Here is an 18,663-nt window from a genome sequence, read left to right as displayed (position 1 = left end):
AAAAACCTAAGAAATTACCTAGTGTCAACCTTCATGCTATGGTTCAAAAGTGAATTAAGTCAAACAATAGGAAATCAAACAAATAGACACTGGATTTTTCAATAACAGAATGCTGTACTGTTCTTTATCTCCTTCCTTTCAAGAGTCTCTACCAATGACTTCCAAGGGGAGTCCATCTGCTGGCTGAGCAGTTGCTAAGGAAGCAGTGGATTGGGATCACCAGTTTTCTGGTAGCAACACTGAATGCCATGAACACTTGTTGAGTGTGAAAGTGTGTCAGGTATGATGCTAAGGAATTTAAACAGATCATTTAAACTCATATATGAAGCTAAGTTCTACACTTGTGGATATGGCAGAGCTAAAGCTTCAAACCACTGTATTTTCTAACTGTTGGCTTTTTATAAGCTGTTTAATTTGACTAAGACTTAGTTTTCTAACTTATAAATTAAATAGAGCCACTTTAGAGAGTTGTCACATAATGAACAGATATGTTTGTGTGAGGTGCTCAGCCATTGCACCTGACCTAGCACATTAATTAGCAAATGCCAGTTTTAATGATGCCCTAACATCACAATTCCTTGTCATACATAACATTTGCTTGTTCAGTTTTTCTTGGATTCCTTGTCTGAGTAACTGAGTATCTTGTTTTTCCCTTTAATAACATGTGAATCCTTATAATAACTCCCCAAGATGTGGCACACTTAGACTAGATATACAAACCCCAAATTGTGCTTGCAAAGATTATCATGAGAAAATGCTATAGAATAATTATAAGTAAACAAAAGAATGCAAAGCATAAGATAGGATGTGGTTAAGATGTCATAATGAGTGTGACAGAAATGGCATAGTCATAAAATATTCTATTAAAATATTAGATGGTAATTATAAGCCAAAGTATTAGGACTGCTATGCCTGCCTCTTGTTAAGATGGTTTTTGTTTTCCATAAAATTTTAATTGCTTTTAAATGAATTAGTGTCATGTAATATAGTCAATAAAGCAAACAAAAGACACTGAATACAGGGGCAGAGCACACTGAATACTGAATGATTTGCCTAAAGTCACACAACTAACTTTGAACAAAAAAGACTATGTTCCCTCATTTCAGGCCAGTTTTTACTACCACACTATTATTCTTCATAGGTCCCTGCTAGAAAACCATAAAACTGTCATATCTTCATAGAATCGAGCAACAAAAAATAAGTCATAACCGAAAACCAAGCACTTGCACAAGTTAAATTTAAGTGGACAGGCACTCATATTGAATGCCTTTATATCACATATACACACAAATGTGAACTTCTGCAGTCTACAAAGCAACCATTCTACATATTTTATGAACTGTCTAGACATATGTCCAATATAAAGAATGATTTGGGGCTGGGGGTACGGCTCCGTGGTAGAGTGCTTGCCTAGCATGCATGAGGCCCTAGGGTTTGATCTCCAGCACTGCTCCCACCCTCAAAATTTTTTTGAAGGAATGGCTTTGATTACATTATAAAGAGTAAAGTTCAGATAAAAATATGTTATGCATGGCCAGACGTCTTAGTAAGATTAGTCTTTACTAATCAAAAACTAAAATAGGAAAAATGCCACACTTGCACGTGAGACAGAATATAATGGGGCATCTACCCTTTCAAAGAACATTTCTTCTTCATTTAGATTTATCTACAACAAACTTCTGCTGTCTTTGTTACTTAATACATTTATTAAATAACTGAAGCTCTCCCTCTAGAAAACAGCTGTTCAGATGTTTACTCAGTGAGTGGAGCACCAGAATCCCCTACAAATAAAATCACAGAGCATCTATTCTGTCCTTAACTCGTCTTCTAACAGAATCCTGGCCAATGCTAAGTAAACTTAAGAAAACAAGTTCATGAGGCCATGGAAACTATTGATATAATAATCTAGGTTTCCTGATAGTAGCTGCCTTACAATCTCAAAATACCTTCTAATCCACTTTGCTTTCATTGGATCAAGGATTTGTTGTAGCAGGGAATGGAAATGTGTCCACTAGCAATGGTATCCAAGCATAGCAGATTTTCATAGTTGTGATGTTACTCATATCTTGGTGTGATGAAGTAAGTAGCTGTTTTTGCATGCAGTGTTTTCCATAAGAGAAACTACTGAGTACGTTAGTTACTTTTCTGTTGCTGCACCATGACCAAGGCAACACATAGAAGGAAGAGTTTATTTGAGCTTAACTTTCCAGGGGACAGTCTGTCAAGGCAGGCAGGCATGGTGGCAAGAGGTGGTTGGAGGAGAAAGTGGAACACTTACATCTTCAAGCAGGCACAGGAAGCAACTGGAAATCTCACAAGGCTTAAGAACTCTCTAAGCCAACCCCCAGTGATGTGCTTCCTCCAGCAAGGCCACACCTTTTAAGGCCTCCCAAAACAGTGCCACCAACTGGGGACAAAAATGTCCAAGTACTTAGAGCCTATGGGGGGATATTCTCATTCAAAACATCACAGTGAGGAAACTGGAATTCCTAACAAGGTTCTATAGGAGAAATTTTCCACATCAAAGCACATTTAATTTGCTCTGTCAATTGAAGATACACAGGAGGGTCCTTAGTACAGACCATCATAGTTGGAGTAAAAGAAACCAGGATTTGTTTAAAAAGTGACTGCACTATTTATGTTTGCTGGCTGGAGAGTACCTATATATTGAGCTTAACCCAGTGCCAGGCAGATGCTTCCAGAATCACCTTCCCACAATAACTGCCATCCTCCTACAGGAGCACTTCTGATAAGAAAATGTACAGCAATGGATACAAATTTGTTTATGCTAATGATATGAAAATAGATCATTAAGAATGAAAATTAAAGTGGGTCATTTTCAGTTAATCTTTGTATTGTCTCCAGATTTTACAAAAGAAATCCTCGTTATAGAACATTTAGATATTAGAGGAAAAAAATTTAAAAATTACTTTTTTGAAGTAATGGCCCATACTAATATGTCAACCCAGTTTCATAACTGTAGTCATCTATAAGCACATAATGGTGACTGTGTGTTGGTGGTATAGTGGTGAGCATAGCTGCCTTCCATAATGGTGACAGCACATACGGAAGGACCCATACTGACTATAGAAATGCAGCTTCTTGCTTCTCTTATTATGCCAATGAAGAGTTCAACTTTGAATAAATTTTATAATTAATCTATATTTAAATTTAACATTACTGAAAATAGCTATTAAAATTTAGCTTTTGTTCAAAGTAGTTTTATTTTGTAGTATTTTATTTTGTTCAAAATAGTTTTATTCTAGTCCAATAACAGAATGTTCTAGAAACTCATGCTATCCCATTTCAAAACTATTTTGGCAGCACTTCTTAAATGAGATCCTATAGCAGAAATGTTTACAAAGCATTATTAAAATATTATCAAATATAGCTAATGCAGAGTGAGCTGATTTAACATGAAAGTAATGCATCTCTTCACCCTTCAGTCTGCCCACTTTTGGAGTTTAGTAAAAACTGTTTGAGATGTCTATAAGTGTTAAAATAGGGTTTAATACTACAAAGTAAGCTGCATTTTATTTCTCTCGTTTAAATATTTGGGAAATATAGAGCAAAGAAAAGATCCTTAATAGGAAAAAAGCACTGATGTTCCTTATAACCCTTGGAAGCAAGCGTGAGGCCTCTGGGCATATGACAAGTGTTGTCCCTGTCCCTGCCCCCCCCTGCCCCCCCCCCCACATACATGCATTTACGCACACATTTTAGGAAGTGAGTCTCCTGGTATTTCAGGAGATGCGAAAACATTCCAAAATTAGGTAGACTGGAGAAGCTCCGCTACCTTCTTTAGGCAAGAGCCTGGAGCTAACTGAGTTTGCTGCATGAAGGTGATTTCAGAAGGAGGTTCAGGGAGGCTCATGAAACCAGAGGGCTGAAATGTTTTACTGGAGAAAACCCATAGCAGGACCTCCTCCTGTGGGATGGATGATAACGATGATTTATGAAGCTTAAGTCATCGCTTGTTATTGCGCTTTGGGGAGATTGGTTTCACGTGATCTGAGAAGCCAGGCTGAGCCAGTTGAAGAGGAAGCCCACATATTCAAGCCATGCAGGGCCTGCCTCTTGAAGGGATGCCAGAGTTGGAGGAGGGGGAGGAGAAGCCACTGCCTTGGGATCCGGCAGCCCCTCCCCCCACAGGCTCATTAGGGGGACACAACGCTCTTATATTCTCTCTCCTTTTAAAAAGTATTACTACTGCTGCTGTGTGGGAGTAGAAGCTCATTGTAAATGCTCAGCAGGATAGTAGCAAAGCTGAGATTAATTCCCCATGGATTTACATGGGTCGTTCTCACCCACGAAGACTTGTACGGTTTCAAAGGTGCTTATGCTGCTGTTTTTATGACTGGTCACTAACTTTATTCTAGCATATGGCGGTTGGCGCCATGACACGGAGCGAACATTTTATACCTGAATTAAAGTGGATATTTGACAGTTTCTGTCAGAAAGTTCAGAGCAAAGAATTTGTGGGACAAGATTTATTGCATATTTTATATGGGACACATCTGTTTCTTTGCTAGCTTTGTTCCTTCCCTTAAAAAAATTTTAAAGAAGTTTCTTAAGGAAACATAATGATGGATAGAAAAAAAAATCTGAAGCAAGGGAAAAAAATGGTCAAAAGTTGGGAATTTAGACCTAACTTAAAAAAAAAAAACTATTTTGAGGAAGAAAAATGACTCACAGTCATATATAGCAGCTCAGTGAAACAATGATGTTATTATTGGCAATGACTTTGTGGTGGGTTTAATGCCATTCACATAACAAAGTTAAAAGTCTCAGTGCATAGCTTACCATTTTCTACGTACTTGAAGCAGGACAGGAGAGGGTAATCTGCCTTTGATGTCCTTCTTAGTATCTGCCATCCCAAATGGAATACTAAATAAGTCCATCCACTTCAGTGTTAAACAAAAAACTACAGACGTTTAGACATTTAAAATGGATATACCTAAAGATAAACGCAGACAACTTCCAGCCAAAATTTATCAACATGATGTGAAGGGGGTATATAAACTTTATCCTCATTTTAAAACTCTCCTTACTGTAGCAAGTAGGCACAAGTCACAGAGACTCTTGACTACATAAACCCTGGACTCAACCTGGAAACTCGCCTTAACAATCAGGAGACTTTTCTTTTCAACTATAAAGGGAGACCCTTAATTTGTAAAGTCTGTGAAACTAAAACTAAAACGTCCACTCTTAAAAATTACTTGTCGGTGTATATGTATGTGTGCTCATGTATGTGCACATGTGTGAGTGTGCATGCAAAGGCCAGAGGTTGCTATCAGGTGTTTCCCATGTTTGCTTTCCGGCTTGTTTTTGAGACAGGGTCTCTCACTGAACCTGGAGTTCACGCACTGGACTAGACTGGCTGTCTAGCGAGCCCTATGGAGCCTCTGCCTCTGCCTTTTCCATTTTTGGGATTGCAGGCAAGCACCATCATGCTTAGTTTTACTTGGGTGCTAGAAACTGAACTCAGGTCCTTATGCTAGTGCTGCAACCACTTTATGACTAGACAATCTCCACAAGTCTTCATGACCCCAAATTAATTTTTAATGACTAGTTAAAATGTACTCTCCTAATAAAAACATTAAACATTAACAGATAAAGTGCCCTTTTAGTGTATATTTTTATGCATTTCATATAAAACTTAATCGTCCTTATACTCCCTCCCCTATCTCTACCCCCACCCCCATAGCCTCCTCAATGGACTTCATGCATTCTGTCATATATGCTAAGGCCTAGTGAGTCAAGTTTGTGTACACAGATGTCCCTCAGTGCAAATTCATCCACTAGAGTCAAGTCAGCCTATCTAGAGTCTTTCCCTTAAAGAAGATCAACTCTCCCTCACCCAGCAATAATCAGTTGTTCTTTGGCTAAGGTTGGGACTGGTTGCCTATCTCCCCAGTTTTATGTTGGGCATTGTACTTAAAGCCCTCTCAATGGGAGGGAACTCATATGTGGTACTATAAACATAGCCAAATACACATGACTGGAGAGGTCATAGATTCTAGAGACAACTCTACATCTGTCATATTCCTAGATAAATGTAATTTCTTATTGTATGCTAAATAGCAATACTTTTATTTACAGATATGCATACCATTCACTGCTCATCAAAGAAGCTTCTTTTTGCAACAGAGAGAGACTAGCACAGAGTTTGACAACTGGTCACACACAGACAGTAAGTATCTGAGAGATGCCTAGTCCTAAGTGACACATATACACGGAACCTCTACACCTAAGGCTCATGGACATAGTGAAACAGGAGGTAGAGAGAACACTAATGCATCTCTTAACTCTCACCAGCAAAGATTCTTCATGCAACAGAATATGATGCACACAGAAGACACAACTGGCCAAAGTGTAGAGAATAAGAGACTGCAGAGTGAATGTCTCTGGATAGGACTCCTATTTTAATCCTCACCCATCCATGGCTCAGGGACCATTGTAGAAGGGGGCGGAAAGATTGTAAGAGCCAGGGTTGGTGCATGATCATAAGGAAACAGTCTTGCAGGTTCCTGGGAACTTGCTCATATGAACTTAGAGCAATGGTGTTAGCATGCACAAGACCCATGCAAACTCAATCAGATAAAGTGCCTTTTGATAGTCCCGCGTACTACATCCTCCACTAATTTAGTAGTCTAAGACTTAACTACTGTTAACAGTTTTGTATGTACCTTTCTAGAACTTCTGAGCACCCCTGGTGCTAACCTGTAAGTTTTCTTGGACACACAAAAGCAGACTTGCTTCCTAATCATGTAAACACAGTTTTAATTTATTTAAGACTGTCAAATAGTCCTTCATGATGGCAGTATCATTTTATACTCCTAAGGACCAACAACTGTTATTATGAAACATTTTAGATTTGCAAATCAGATAGACATTGGTACAAACCCTTGGTTATCTAGATTGCATAAAACTCTTCTTAAGCTTTCTTTTTTAATTTGTTGATAATGTTGATCATATATTTAACATATATTTAATTTGAGAGCATCAAGTTATTTTTTCCATGTCTCTTGTCTTTTAAATCATTTGAAGAAGGCCCCCAAATTATAAAAGATGACCTATATTTTCTTATGATACAGCTTATGTATTTTTTTTGCTTGTGCCTTATTTCTTTATATTTAGGTCATTAAACATTTGCAAGTGAGTGAGGTAGCAGCCTCACTCCCCACCCTTTTTGAAAATATAAGTAAGTGATGTGCAGACATCATTGATTTTCTAAGACATACTCAAGAGTATCAACAATGGACTAGCCAAAGCACTCATGACCTTAGAGCAGCTATGCCTGCCTGCAATGGGTCTCCACAAGACAGAGTCTATCAATAGTCAATCATGAATCCTGAAGGCACTTACTGGGCCCTACTCCTCCCAGCTAGACTATCGGCTACTATGGATTCTGGGGGAGGGACAATCATTGTTTTCAGTTGTGTACCCACTGAGGTGCCCACCAAACTCCAGAGGATAGTTTCAAACCCATACAAAGATGATTCCGGTTAAACTCAATGGGTCTCAACAAAACAAAGCAAAAAGTCATAAATATGAGAAGGGAACTTGTTTTGGTTAACAGAGTGGGAGGGTGATTGAGGGTTATAATAATTGGAATGCACACTAAGCAAGTGTGAAACTGTCAAAGAACAGACTCAATAAAATTTTACTTTTTTAAAGAATAGTAACCATAGTGGTTCTATCTTGGCCTTTTTTCCTGTCCTACTGTGTCATTTTGTGAGTGTTCAGCTGCCCAGGTTATGCTGACTATTCACGTTTATTTTGGTTTGGATGTATTTCACTTTCTCCTAACTATATTTATTTCTCACTTCTATTTATCAAGCTTTGTAACTGGTTTTTTTTTTTTTTTGCTGAATTTTGTTGGATTCATCAGTTTGTTTTTGCTTACTTTTTCTTTACTGGTTTGAACATGATAAATTCTAACTTTGTGACTAACAAACACCTTAATTTTTAATGTATATTTTATTGAGCTTTTGTTCATTTCATACAATAAACCTTAATCATATTAGACCCCCTCCCCCATTCACACCCCTCCTCGTATCCCCCCACTGATTTCATGCATTCTGTCATATATCTGGCCAAGCTTTTGTCCCCAGATGTTCCTCAGTGCAAGTTCATCCACTGGCCTCTAGTCAGCCTGTCTAGAATCACTCCCTTAAAGAGGATCTACTCTCTGTCACCCAGCAGTAGTCAGTAGCCAATTGTTCCTTGGCCAAGATTGGGGCCTGCTGCCCACTTTCCTGGTTCTATGTTGGGTTTTTGTTTGAGTCATCATGAGTCTTGTGAGTTCATATGAACAAGTTCCCAGAGACCTGAAAGCCCGTTTCCTCATGTTCATGTACCAACCCTTGCTCTTACAATCTTTCTACACCCTCTTCTGCTAATGAATACCTTTTAACGTCAACACCCATAGCAGCTGTGACTCTCAAAGTATGTAATTAAGCATCAGTACACTGATCTGGAACAACAGCAAGGGTAGTCTGACTTTCTACTGTATTTCCTGAGGAATTCTGTAGTTGTATATACCACATTGGCATCATCTGTAATTTTACTGAAGGATTATTAAAAAATGAATGTTTAGCATTAATAAGTATTAACACATAACATTGTTTTATTAATTTCTTTGTTTATTGTATCTTTTGTCATTCTACTTATTTCTGGGTTCATTTTTTAAAAATAAATAATTTATTGAGATTTCATACATGCATATAAGGTGTTTTGATCAAATCCATGCCCACTCCCTCCCTTCTTGGCCTCTTTCCTGTTCTACTGTGTCATTTTGGCGCGTGTTCAGCTGCCCAGGTTACGCTATTCATGTTTATTTTGGTTTGGATGTATTTCACTTTATCCTAACTATATTTATTTCTCACTTCTATTTATCAAGCTTTGTAACTGTTTCTTTTTGGCTGAATTTTGTTGGAGTCACCAGTTTGTTTTTGTTGTGAAGATGCATGAACAGTAAACTTGAGCTCTGTGTTTCTTAGAGAATTTACTTTTCACATTCATTTTAATGATGGTTTGGCTTAATAAAGAACTCTAGGTTTTAAATTTTTACCCTCAAAAATTTAAATCTATTGCTCCACTTTTTCCTTATATCCAGTGTTGTTGCTGAGAAATCTGTTGTCTAGCTGTCAGGCTTTTTTCTTCTAAAATTTTGATTTTCTAAAGCTCATTATGAAAAACTAAGGGAATATATATGTGTGCACTGATCTTTCATTGCCTTTGTGAGCTTTCAATAAAAATGCAAAACCTTTCTTCATTGTTTAAATACCTCTTCTCCTCTTTTCTTGACTTGCATTGAGATATGTGATTACAGAGACTAACTTCTGCATCCATTTCTATGTATCAGTTCTTCTCTAAATGTTCCATCAAAGTTATTCATTATGTTCTAGTCCAGGATTCCTTGACTTAATCTTTTAGCATACTAATTTTTTTTCTCAGTGATGTGATGCCTAACTGACCGTCCAGTATACACAATAATTTTTTAAAATTACATGATGGAAATTTTTCATTTTTGTGTCCTCCACTAGGCTTTTTTTCTTACAGAGGTAACTGCCTCTTGGAATTCTCCAAGATTATAAAACACACACATTCAGATGTGCTCTTTCTACATGTGTGTTTTCTCAGGTAAAACTTCTGTTTGTTGGTATCTGGTTTTCTCAACTTGTCAATTCTAAATACTGAGCCAATCTTTATGTTTGAGTTTATCCAGTGAGTACAAGAGCTGTAGTTTGCAATTTAGTTGTTTGAGAGAGTCAAAGAGAGACAGAAGATTTCACTAGGCAGGGTACCCTTTCTACACTGAAATCAGTAACTATGCAAGGCTCTGCTCTGTCTCTTTTATCCGAGAGCTCTTTTTGTAGTCCTGTCTGAACCAGACACTTTTTTTTTTTTTTTTTTTTTTTTTTTTTACTTCAAGGTATGCCTAAGAGGGCTGTACTGTAGAATGAGAATTTTTTTCCTCGTCTTGTAATTCTAGACAATTGTTTAAGTTTCCAAAGTTACATTTCTTCTTATATAGGTTTTATGACGATGTGACAGTGCATGTATGCTTTCAGATTCTTTTCACATTTTTTTTTATTTGGCCAGGGAAGAGCGTGAACGCAGTCCCCCGCTACCACAAATTATGCAGTTGAGTTTCCCGCATTTGGAGAAATCGCAGGGATCAGCACATCCCAAGTGCAATGGATGAGCCTTGCCCTGGGAAAACCACCTTCCTGATCACGGTGTCTCCCCTGCCAGGTTAAGTATTAATGTAAATAAAACACCAAAGTATAATAGTCAGAAATAATGATGTGGCAATAAAATCATAACTAACCATTAAAAATACCTATTTAAAAGGCATCAATGTGGGGTTGGAGAGGTGGCTCAGCAGTTAAGAGTAATCGAAGACCCAGGTTCGAACCTAGCACCCACATGGCTCCTAACAACTGACACCCCCTTCTGACTTCCATGGGCTTTGCAAAACAGGTGTAGTTACATACATGTAGGCATAACACTCATACACATAAAATAAAAATAAATTAAAAAAGGCATCAATGTAGAGGCAAAGTCACTAAAAGACACTATTCCAACATGCAGTGGTAGTTATGCGTGTGCTACAGAATGCTTTATGGATAACTTTTTTACTCAGTGTGCTCTTCACAGACTGGGTTTCTTTCAACTCATAAGAGAGAAGACATGGAGCATGCAGTTATATCATCCTATCTTAACAATAGTTGAAGTGTAAAAATTTACATCATGTTAATCAGTAGAGGTGATAAACATTACCATTGAAATCTACCCGATGACTTTATACACAGGAGCCAAGGATTTGAGTGCAACCATAAAAGTAACCAACTGTGACTAGCAATAACCAGATACATACAGATTAGAGATGCATGTGCAAACATCTAAGTGTTATTAGCATTAAAGATGAGTCTTTCTGTAAGAAACAGTATATTTTAAAATGAAATGGAGATTTTTTTAAAGGTTAAAAACTCATTCAATTTTATGTCTTACAGGGTTTATATTGAGTCCAATATTGTATAACTGTATTAATTCAACTGTGAACCTAAAAATTTATAGCCACTTTTGAAAGAGATGTATCTTTGCTCTGGAAATTGCTACTGAGTATGTTAAAGCTGTAATGAAATGCTTCTTCTAAAAAAATAAAGAATAAAAAAAAATAGTTGGAAGACCATGACGGAGTATATACTCCTGACAAATGCCATATGCTTCCTTTTGTAATGGTTCTACAGAATGGCATTTGTGAAAAAATAAGATTTCATTAAAGTGCTGCAAGCCACACAGAGTTTTCAAAATTACTTAGAGATGACAGCACTGGCCACCACCATCACCAGATGCCATACTGGGAGGACTGGTGGCAGGCGGGGGTGGGGGTAGAAGAGTGGGGGTGAAGGTACGAAAGAAATCTTTGGACATTTTATTATTAATCTTGTTATTAAATAAACATAAAGCCACCTGAAATGGCATGTCTCATTTTGGGGGGAGGACCTAAATCTAAACAGTGATTTGCATTGGCTGAGATTCTTATATGGCTCCCTTTATTCCAATTATCGTGTATTAAATCTCAACATAAATTTGAGATTATACTAGGAGAATGTGTTTTTTATAAGTGGTGTAAAAAATTCCCTTCATGCAGCCCTTAAAATAAAGCAAAATGTAAACACCCCATTTGCAAGAATCTCTGCATGTAGGGTCCAGTTTCTTTCATGATATGTTAGTTACATACAGATAATACTTCATGGTTAATCAAACATGTTCAGAAACATTTTCTTATCATTAAAAATGAAATATCTATCAGTAGCAAGTTGATCATGGTAATGTTCACTATGGGTAGATTAATTAAACTTTTCTCATTTTCTCTCCAACCCCATCACTGGCTCTTTCTCCTGTAGTACTCTATATTCAGCCCCCAAGCTCTCGACTCCTCTCTTCTTTCTTTATGTAGTTATCAATACACACAGCTATCATCTCCACATGAAATTTGTGTTGCTCCTGCCCACCTTGATATCTTAACACAAACTCTGAGAATTTACATTATTCCTGAGCACCTCCCCCCAACAAAAATCTTTCTGTCATATTCCTCCTTCTTTCCATAAACAGCATCACTAATCCATTCACTGAGCTGATCAAAACAAGGGGAAATTTGTTCTAGTGCTCAGCTCTTATGATTAAATCCAAGTTCTTGTCTTTTCTACTTCAAAGACAGATCTTCAGCTCACTTATACCTTTCTGTTGTAATCTCCACTACCCAGGTTGAAAGTCCTCATCTGTCACTTGAGATACTCCAAGAACTTCCTTCTGTCTACCCTTGTTGCCTTCCCTCTATTTTCTACAATGCAATCACAACAATTTGGGGGGGGGTTGTATATTTTTTGTTGATTTTTTGTGTATTTCATACCCAGTATCTTAATCATCTTTATACCCCTTCCCCATTGGCACCCTCCCAAACCCCCCACCCCCACTGGATTTCATTTATGTTAAGGCCTGTCATTTTGTACCCAGACGTCCCTCAGTAAAAGTTCATCCACTGGCATCTAGCCAGCCTATCTAGAGTCACTCCCTTTTAAAGGGGATCAGCTCTCTCTCACCCAGCAGTAATCAGCTGCCCAATAGTTCTTTGGCTCAGATTGGGGGCTGCTGCCCATTTCCACAGTTTTATGCTGAGTTTTTGTCTGCTTGAGTTTGCATGGGTCTTGTGCATGCTGTCACCATTGCTGCAAGTTCATATGAGAAAGGTCCCGGGAGCCTGTAATACTCTATTTCCTTATGGTCATTCTGGTCTTACAGAGGACCAGCACCCACATGGTGGCTAACAACAATCTTTAACTTCAGTTCCAGGAGACCCAATACCTTCTGTGCTTTGTAGGCATTGCATGCATGTAGTACATGCAGGAAAAACTCATACACATAAAATACAAATAAATAAACCTTTAAATTCTTTTAAAGACATAGATATAGTCTTGCTAGTTTCTTATAAGGTTATCAATGGATATTGCATCAAAATTATCTTTTTCTCATGATCCTTAAAGCTTTGATGGATGGTCCTGGTTCTAGTTTCATTAGCACAGCTGTGTCTCAGAAAACAAGTTCTTATTTATTTCAAGTCTGACACTTGAGATATTCCTTATGCTTGAGGTTTTTCTCTTTCATTCTTTCTGTGGCTGGATCATTTCTTGGTTTAAATTTCAAAATTGAAGAGAAGTTTCTTATAACCTTGGCCCCTACCAAACCTGACATGAACTGTCTACAAACTTATAATAGGTTACTTATTTGCTTTTTGTTCCTTTCTTTTGCTAACTATGTTTATCTTTTTTATTGTGACTATATAAAGTGTACTCAGCACAGTACTGACACATGATAGGCTCTTAAAAACGGGCTGCATTAATCTCCTGTAGTCTCTGTACTGCACTTGCCCTATTGTGGAATCAATATAAGAATGGTCCTCTCTGTGAGACTGTAAAATCTTTAAGCCAGACGACTATCTCTTGCCTTTGTTTGGCATAGTATGACACATCATCATCAGCCTATCCATAAAGACTGAGATTAGCAGTTCACTGATCTTTTATTAAAAATATATTAGCATGACGACCCGCCAGCCTCTCTCCTGGGTAAGTCGATCATGCCTTCCATGCCTTGACTCCCCCAGCCTCATTCACCCCCCATCTCCCCATCACATCTCTCCTCCTAGCCTGGGTGCTGTCCCATTCCTTGTCTTGGTTCCCCAGACACCTGGGGAACAACCACTGCTTCCTGATCCTTTGTATCTAGACCAACCCAGTTCCTTCGCCCCGTCCCCAGGAGCCCTCTGGGCCTGGTCCTGCCCTCACCTCCCTCTGCTTCCCTGGGCTGCACAATCCACTAGCCTTTCTCCCAGGAGCCCTCTGGTCTTGGTCCCACCCTCACCTCCCTCTGCTTCTCTGGGCTGCATAACCCACCAGCCTCTTTCATGGACACTGGGGCTGACCTTTGAGCTTCCTGATCCTTTGCATCAGGACCAACCTAGTTCCTCAGTGCAGTCCCCAGGAGCCCTTTGGGTCTCTTACCACCCATATCTCCCTTTGTATCTCTGAGTGGCATGGCCACCAGCTGCCAGAAACCAGCATCTATCCTGGGCCCTGCTCCCAGGCCACTCCAACTCCCAAATTCCTAGGGACAAAATCTTTCCTGGAGGGATCCAGACCTTAGGAGAAAGCCTGAGAGCATCTGATCCTCATCTGATTTGGGCCTCTGTGGGAACTCCTGAAGACAAAAGCAATCCGTCCACTCCAATATAAAACCAAAAGAGAGAACCGAAAGTGGACTTTTCATGCCCAAAAAGTAAACCACAAAGGCACATAAAGTTTACAAAGTGAAGCAGACCAAATATCAACAAAGGAAGGCTTTAGTCTCACACAAGAACCAGAATCTGCAAAAGAAATCCACATGCCAAAGTCACAGGGAAAATATAATAACATGAAAAATCAAAATAACATATAACCACCAAGTGCTAACAGTCCTCTAGAGGAGTACAATGGGTACCCCCTAGAGATAACACAGGACATGGAACTCAAAAGAACAATTATAAACATGATAAAAGAATTCAGTGCATTTAAAGATCACACAAAGAAAAAGAACTGAAGGAAGATAGGAATAAACTTCTAAATTCAGAAAAGAGCTAGAAATATTAAGACTACTAAGGCTGAAATGAAGAAGGAAGTGAAACACTCCGTAAGCCACTTAGAAACAACAGGAGAAAGCCTCACCAATAGGATGAATGAAATAGAAAACAGAATATAAAGACAGGAAGATAAAGTGGACAAACTAGACCACTCAAGCAAAGATGATGAAAAATTTAAGAAATCACAAGAATGGAATATGCAGGAATTATGTGACACTGTAAAAAGACCAAACTTATGAATGATAGGCATACAGGAAGGAGAAGAATCCAAAGGTAATGGCATAGAACAGACCTTCAACAGAATTGTGGAAGAAAATTTCCCAAAATTAAAGAAAGACATGCCCATACAAATATGAGAAGCATATAGAACACCAAACAGACAGGACCAGAAAAGAAACTCTCCATGGCACATCATAGTAAAAACATTAAACATACAAAACAAAGAGACAATACTGAAAGCTGCAAAAGAGAAACAACAAGTCACATAAAAAGGAAAACCCATTAGGATTACAGCTGAATTTTCACTGCAAACTATCAAAGCCAGAAGAGCTTGGACCAAAGTATTCCCAGTTTTAAATGACCACAGATGCCAACCTAGATTACTATACCCAGATAAAATGTCTATTATAGTCAAAGGGGAAAGAAAAATCTTCCATGACATAAATAGGCTGAAGGAATTCCTGTCCACAAAACCAGCCCTTTAGAGAGTTCTGGAAGCAATATAAAGAGCTGAAGAAAGGAATGACTATACCCAAGGGGTTGTGGAAAGAAATGCAATGAAGGTATAACTGTGGAAAAGTACAGCTAATTCACGAATGTACACAGAAATAAAAATGACAGGATTCAATATTCATTTTTCATTAATAACTTTAAATATTAACGAACTGAACTCCCCAGTCAAAAGACACAGACTAGGTGAATGGATTAAGAAACAAAGCCCATGTATTTGTTGTCTGCAAGAAACTCATTTCACTTTTAAGGACAGACACTATCTTAAAGTGAAAGGATGGAAAAAAATATACCAAGCAAATGGTACTAAGAAAAAAGCAGGCATAGCAATTCTAATATCTGACAAAATAGACTTTGAACTAAACTAATTAGAAGAGATAAAGAGGGCCACTTCATTTTGATCAAAGGAACAATAAATCAAGAAGATATTACAATCATGAACATATATTCACCAAACTCTGATGCACCCAACTTCATAAAAAAGTACTACAGGACTTTAAGACCCAGATAATCCCAATTCATTAATAGTAGGGGACTTCAATACCCCACTATCTCCATTAGATAGGTCAACAGGGCAGAGAGTTAACAGAGAGATACCTGAATCAAACAATACCATATACCAAATGGACTTAACAGACGTCTACCGAGTATTTTGCCCAAGCACCAAAGGACATACTTTCTACTTAACACCCCAAGGAACCTTCTCCAAAATTGACCATATACTGGGGCACAAAAAAACCCTCAAGAAATAAAAAAGATTGAAAGAATTCCATGCATTCTATCAGACCACAATGCAGTAAAGCTTACAATCAACACCAGAAGAAGCCCTAGTAGCTACATGAGCAACACACGAAGATTAAACAACACATTCCTGAATGATTAATGAGTCAAAGGAGAAATTAAGAAAGAAATAAAAGTATTTCTGGAACTAAATGAAAAGGACAATACAACACAACAAAACCTCTGGGACATGCTGAAAGTGGTCCTTAGAGGGAAGTTTATAGCTCTAAGGGCCTACATAAAAAAATCTGAAAGAACACTCAAAAAAAAGACTTAATGCTGCAACTCAAGACACTTGAAAAGCAAAAACAAATGAAACCTAAACCCAGCAGACAAGAAGAAATCACAAAAATCAGGGCAGAAATTAATTAAATAGAAACAAAGAAAAGAATACAAAGACTCAATGAATCCAAGAGCTGGTTCTTTGAAAAGATAAACAAGACTGACAGACTGCTAGCCCAGTTAACCAAAAGAAAGAAAGAACACCTCCAAATCAACAAAATCAGAGACAAAATGGGAAACACCACTACAGACACCAGAAAGATACAGAACATTATAAGGGACTCCTTTAAAAACCTATATGCTACCAAATTTGAAAACTTAAAAGAAATGGATGGATATCTAAAGGCATGGGAACCACCAAAACTAAACCAAGAAGAGATTAACAGGTTAAACAGACCCATAACACAAAAAGAAATTGAAACAGTAATACAAAACCTCCCGACTAAAAAAAGCCCAGGACCAGATGGATTTACAGCAGAATTCTATCAGACATTTAAAGAAGATCTACATCCAATACTACTTAATTTATTCAAAAAAATAGAAATAGAGGGAGGACTTCCCTTTATTCCTTCTATGAAGCCAGCACCACTCTAATACCAAAGCCAGGTAAAGATACAACCAAAAAAGAAAACTATAGACCCATATCCTTAATGAACATAGGTGCAAAAATTCTCAACAAGATACTTGCAAACTGCATACAGACACACATCAAAAAGATCATCCACCATGATCAAGTCGGCTTTATCCCAGAGATGCAGGGATGGTTCAATATATGTAAGTCAATAAATGCCATAAATCATATAAATGGGCTCAAAGACAACAACCACGTGGTCATCTCAATAGATGCAGAGAAGGCCTTTGACAAAATTCTACATGCATTTATGTTCAAAGTCCTCGAGGGAATTGGATTGGAGGGAACATACCCCAACATAATTAAAGCCATATATAACAAACCCACAGCCAACATCATTCTAAATGGAGAAAAACTGGAAGCATTCCCATTGAAATCAGGAACCAGACAAGGCTGTCCACTATCCCCACTTCTCTTTAACATAGTACTTGAAACTCTTGCAAGAGCAATAAGACAAAAGCAGGAAAGTAAAGGAGTAATCATTGGAAAAGAAGAGATCAAATTATCCCTTTTTGCAGATGATATGCTATATCTAAGAGATGTCAAAAATTCCATCAGAAAACTCCTAGATATTATTAACCTGTTCAGTAAAGTGGCAGTTACAAAATTAACCTTCAAAAGTCTGTAGCCTTTCTACATACCAGTAACAAGCCATCAGAGAAAGAGCACATGGAAACACTCCCCTTCACAATAGCTGCAAGAAAAATAAAATATCTCAGAGTAAACCTGACCAAAGACATTAAAGAGGTCTACAATGGAAATTTTAAATCTTTAAGAAAGAGATTGAGGAAGACATCAGAAGATGGAAGGACCTCCCATGTTCATGGGTTCGAAGAATTAATACTGTGAAAATGACCATCCTACCAAAAGCCATTTATAGATTCAATGCAATGCCAATCAAAATCCCCATGACAGTTTTCACGGAATTGGAAAAAACCATCTTAAGATTCATATGGAAGTACAAAAGACCTCAGATAGCCAAAGCAACCTTGAGCACTAACAGCAATGCTGGGGGTGGGGGATTACTATACCAGATTTTAAGCTGTATTACAGAGCTATAGTCATAAAAACAATATGGTACTGGCACAAAAATAGACTCATAGATCAATGGAACAAAATTGAAGACCCAAATATGAATGCATGCAATTTCAGCCACCTGATATTTGACAAAGGGGCCAAGAATATTCACTGGAGGAAAGACAGCATGTTCAGCAGATGGTGCTGGCAAAACTGTATCTCCACCTGTAGAAGAATGAAACTAAACCCCTGTCTTTCACCCTGCACAAAAGTCCATTTTGAATGGATCAAAGATGTCAATGTAAAGCCCGAAACTCTGAAACTATTAGGAGAAAACATTGGCAAAAACCTATAAGATATAGGTGTAGGAAAGGATTTTCTAAACCAGACATCAATTGCTCAGGAAACAAGGGCAAGAATCAACAAATGGAACCTCATTAAACTAAAAAGCTTCTGTACATCAAAGGAGGCAACCAGGGAAGTAAAGAGAAAACTCACAGAATGGGAGAAAATCTTCACCAGTGACACATCTGAGAGA

The 18,663-nt window shown here is 38.0% G+C and overlaps 1 protein-coding gene and 1 non-coding gene across 8 annotated transcripts in view; both read right to left on the bottom strand.

The window, feature by feature from the left end:
- Fmn1 (formin 1) overlaps positions 1-18,663 on the bottom strand; it is a 451,810-nt gene that overhangs the window by 45,621 nt on the left and 387,526 nt on the right. The window lies entirely within an intron of this gene.
- On the bottom strand, positions 10,108-10,272 carry LOC115071699. Its single transcript, XR_003850789.1, has one exon. It is a non-coding gene; the product is annotated as a U1 spliceosomal RNA (small nuclear RNA).

Source organism: Nannospalax galili, unplaced genomic scaffold (assembly GCF_000622305.1).
Source record: "Nannospalax galili isolate Female #2095 unplaced genomic scaffold, S.galili_v1.0 scaffold999, whole genome shotgun sequence".
Taxonomy (NCBI): domain Eukaryota; kingdom Metazoa; phylum Chordata; class Mammalia; order Rodentia; family Spalacidae; genus Nannospalax; species Nannospalax galili.
Note: the sequence above shows the minus strand (reverse complement) of the source record. Positions and strands in the feature narration are given on the sequence as shown.